The sequence below is a fragment of the Varroa jacobsoni genome, unplaced genomic scaffold (assembly GCF_002532875.2).
Source record: "Varroa jacobsoni isolate VJ856 unplaced genomic scaffold, vjacob_1.0 scaffold_1474, whole genome shotgun sequence".
Classification (NCBI taxonomy): Eukaryota; Metazoa; Arthropoda; class Arachnida; order Mesostigmata; family Varroidae; genus Varroa; species Varroa jacobsoni.
In genome coordinates this window covers 66881-71688 of record NW_019214376.1, presented here as the reverse complement: position 1 = coordinate 71688, position 4808 = coordinate 66881, and positions in this window count along the sequence as shown.

Here is a 4808-nt window from a genome sequence, read left to right as displayed (position 1 = left end):
AATACTTTATACAAACCCGAAGTCAGGCCCAAGTCGGTTCACACTTAAACGGTGGAAATGGTCGATTTTTTACACTTTTAACTAAATACTACTATGAACATATCAATGGAGGGTTGAGCTGAAAAATTTTCGCGTTTCCTCCTTGCCCTAAACTGTTGGCCTGGACAATTTTGTGACAGTGGGAGTCACACACGATATGCATACATCAAGTCTCAAAAATAAGTTTTTCGTTAAATTAGCAGAAAGGACGCAACGGCACTCTACAGTGAAGAAAAAGGTCAACTGGAGTGTCAACGAACAATTGGAGGGCTATATTTTTCTTTGAAAAGTATATTCGACAAAGCAGCAGCACTTGTTCTTTTGAAACGGATGCTGAAAAGGTAGAAAAGAACTGGCAAACAAACTGCAATTTTTTTTTATTAATAGTAATAATAGTACGGCCAATCTAAATCAAAGCTTACCTTTGACTTACTTATGTCTGGGGTCCAAATTGAATCAGGAGCCTGTCAGTGCACCTATTTTAGATATCCGTTGCGACCTTACGCGATTACCAAGTGCATATCGAAATCTTCCTATAACTGTTACATGCTGCCTGCAAGATTCGTTCGAACGAACAAGAAAGGCCCATTCCGGTCAAAGGAGTAAGTTAAAAAAAACCTTCAAGTACTCGTCGACGGTTGATACAGCCACGGTCTAAATAAATTCTGAAACGATGTTTAAAAACTTAGTGTAGCAGATTTGTAATTAAGAAGTTGGCAAAGAATCAAAGAAGGACATTTAGTGCACTTCACGGCTCCAGTTATTCGTCGTAACTGAAGTTAGACCCATATGACAGAACCACGGTCGAATGTTCAGCTGGTTAATCCTTTCTATCTTCGGTTTCGTCCTACCTCAGTGTCTATTCTGTAGCCTTGTTTAATTCCGAAAACTTCTCTATGCAACTACAATGTAATGCCCATAGTCGACGTCGCTGCTGATTTACGATTCAACCTACCGTACACTATAGTCATAATACAAATAGCACTACGGGACTATCCAATGCGATACAATCCTTAGTGTCATGGCCACTAGCTTTGCCCACCTGGTAACTCCGACCCATTTGTTTCTATGGAAATAGTACTAATAGTTCCAGTCTTGCACATGAGATTCTATTCGTTTTCTACTTTAGCTTAATCGAAACGCCTACAAAGGGGTAGACTCACGGACTTATGTTTATACATGGAGCGAGGAACCGGAAATTATTGGTGTACAACTGCTGATTGCAGCTTCGTTTCTCCCAAACTGGGCTTCCCCATTTGGAATACCTTGGAACGTCTTGAGGAAACGGATCGAACGGTGAGGAAACGTAGTTTCGTGGTTTCGTCTGTACGAGCAAGAGTAAATGTATACGCCTCCGTCGTTAATACTTCACGAAGTAGTGTCACGAGAGACTGCTTTTTTCGAGTTTCGATCGTGTATTATACTAAAACATTTCACTTCGAAAGCTTCAAAGCCGATGATTCTGTCGACCTAGTGGTGTCGTCGAATTTTTTAGTTGCATTGGAAGGTTTTTCTAGTTTATTCTAAATAAACGCTGATATTTGGCATATCGATGCGTTATCATGCTTCCCATTTAAAAATTATAAATTCGTGGATTCAACATGGGTTCATTATCGATGGATATACATATACATCCGATTAAATGTGGCTTTCAAATGCTCTCAATACGTTAAAAAATCAGCAATTTTTGGCGAAGTCCTAAAAACAAACGTTGCCTTATGTTAATACTCTAACGACTGCTTTCTAAGTTACCTTTGACGTATCGTGTCGTTTGCTATGAATTACTTTGACTAGCGCCCTTTTTTGAAAAATCGCCGGTTCGATCTAATTAGCAGGCCATTGACTAAGTTATCATAGGCTAGCGACTACCTTTTCCCGAAGCTTGGGCTGCTCTTCAGCGTCAAGATGTCACCGCTGGAGTGGAGTAGTTATCTTCGTCGTGCTGGGCGGCCAGAACGTCGTTGTTGTGTACCCAACAGCTTTGGCGATAGCTAAGATTTACACAGTTTAGTATACAGACGGCACACTAAGTATACTGAGCCCTACCAGTCAGCCGAGTGCCGAAACGCCAATCGATTTATTTTCCTAGGTCGTTCACAGAGAACTTTGACTATGCAGTTTTAGCCGTCTGCACGCGTGTTACATTAGGCTTTTTAGGTCATTAGTAGGACATAACCAGTTAGTCCAAAATAACATACAAACCTAAGTCTCTGTCTGCTAACCTCACATGTACGCTGACAAGCCTGCAATCAAAAGTGTAGTTTTCTTGTTTGTGTCACATCGCCTTAAATCAATTTATCTGCAAGCCTACTGACTACGACATACATAGGCCTGTCAATTTACGCGATGTTACTATATGTCAAAAGGAAGACACACGAAATTTAAGCGTAGTCTGCGCTAGAAGCTGCTTTAAGTCATGAGCGAGCTCATCTTCAACTGGCACGCATTCAGCGTGATGAACTTCAAAAACGCAATGGAGAAATTACTAATCAATCGCGGGGCCACCTTTCAACGGATCGTTGATTGTTGTCAGTTATCCCTGCCGATCTGAACTATTAGCTCGCCGCTGTCGGTGATAGTCGAAAGATTTTATTAAGCCCATAGACAAACAACTACTTAGCGGCTACGCGGATGGTAATTGTTGTTGACGTCAAGTAAGTAATAGATAATTAACCGCGTAACGAAGTCTAGCTAAAAGGGACTCGGCTAGACTAACGAGAACAGGGGCAGATCGATTTTCAACTAGTTCAATCCGCTGGAATCGACTTAATCAATCCCTAGAGAGAGGTAGAAAGAGGATTTGCTCGATGTAAGTCGAACGCCTAATCAAGATAAAATGGAGAACCCCTTCGGTATAAAGTGCGCAGATGATACTGCTCCGAGTACGTTAGTCAGATGGCAAAATTCTCTTTCTTTTAAACATATAATCAAATCAACTATTCCGTATTTAAGCTAGCTAGAAGTGTACTTCCCAAGTAGACTGGGTACTACTAAACTCGATGTATACGGTCTTAATCCTACGCTTATTCCATTTCCAGCAACGATGTCGGTATTGATTAGATTAATAATAATTGTGTTCCGGCTAGCTGTTCTCCAAATGTTACGATCATGCTTATTGTAGACCGCCTTCCAGATTTCTATAGACGGTTGCCTAGCTCGCCGTGGCGGGTCTATTTATTCCTGTATAGTTGCGCTTTGCTATCTTCAGTGGTCGTCGCCCTTGCCAGCTTTTGTCAGCGAAGCCCATCACTACCCGAGATCAACAAAGGTTAGTTCGCTAAATTGTGAAAGAAGAGTAGGGCTGTTTCATGGAAAGAAGCTCCTTGACCTTGCAATCAACTTCGTTAATAAGGAGTTAATATTTTTATGTTGTATACAGATAAATGACACCCCTGATTTCTTGGATAAAGCAGGTTAAAAGAGACATACTCCTGTTTGTGCAATTTCACTGCGGGTATCGTAAAGTTTTTGGACTTCACATGCCTTGAAAAACTAAATAGGAAAATCTATTTTTTTTATTATTAGGGCTCATGAAAGGAATAGTTCCCGTAATAGCTTAGTGGATGACGTGCTTTGCTTCTAGTCTAAGATTTCGAATCCGGGCGTGAACACACCCCGTATTGTCATAGGAATCAGCCCAACGTAAAACTCAAAAAAAAAAGGCTTGTAAAGATGCCATTAGAATCGCTTAGTTAGTTTTTTTTTTTACTAATAGTGTCTACGCCAATGTGATGGTGGGTTTCGGGCCCAGATCCGTTCGCGTTCCTTGTACGTAATGACTAATCTTCCCAGATACTCATTGAGTATATTTGTATGAAGAGGGAAATGAATGGATTTTGGGCCTGACAAAAACTGATACAAATATGCTATGCACAGGGCGCCTTCCTGATCAAAAATCGCACTTCTAGCTCCAAAGATCAATTATTTTCTTTCATTTGCTCCAAGTGACGGTAAGCTATTTGGCCTAATTGAAGATCGAATTTCCCTAGTACGCCCCTATTTCGCACTGACTTTAGGAATCTCAAGCGTCAAGCCATTATATGCTGGCAGTTTTCTGCTCGTTCTGTATACTCCAAGATGTTGATGTTCACATTAAATTTGAACTTAATTTATGCTATTAGCGCGATGTGTATATGTCCCATTTTAATTGCCGCGGCTAGAATGACTCAAGTTAAGCCCGGAACGTGCAGAAGCAAATATAGGTTAGTCAACAACAAGTATCTATTGTAAATAGGTAGTCTTCGTTCTCTTCCATTACTCACAAGGACGTGTTTTTCTTCAATTTTAAAATTTCTACGAATATCTCCTCAGCTTCTATCACCGAGAAAATAGCGAACTCTATCTCTTACATCATCATAATCTTTTGGATAGCGCTTGTTTTAATGAACGCTGTTCACATGCTCACGCGTTGTAGGCGCCTGACCGCTTGGTGCCATTGGGCCTCTCGGTCCAAGCCTTGATGCTAAAGTGAGAAGGGTGCGTGGCCTTTCAACAAGTGGCTACGGCCAACTAGCACTACGTGAGGACAAAGCAAGTACAGAAAACTGACTTTGCGAAAGCCTGACAGACCGGAAGGACAAGCTAAGGACGTTCTAATACAAAGAAAGCCGATGAATGCGAACACTAAATGAGTTCACTGCGTGACCTATAAACTGCTGCATCTTTAGAATCTGCAGCACTTCTACTGATATTGTCACAGTACATGCAAAACTCGTGCCTTCACTTTAAATCACCTTCAGAGATTGCTGAGGCTTCAAATCAGATATGAT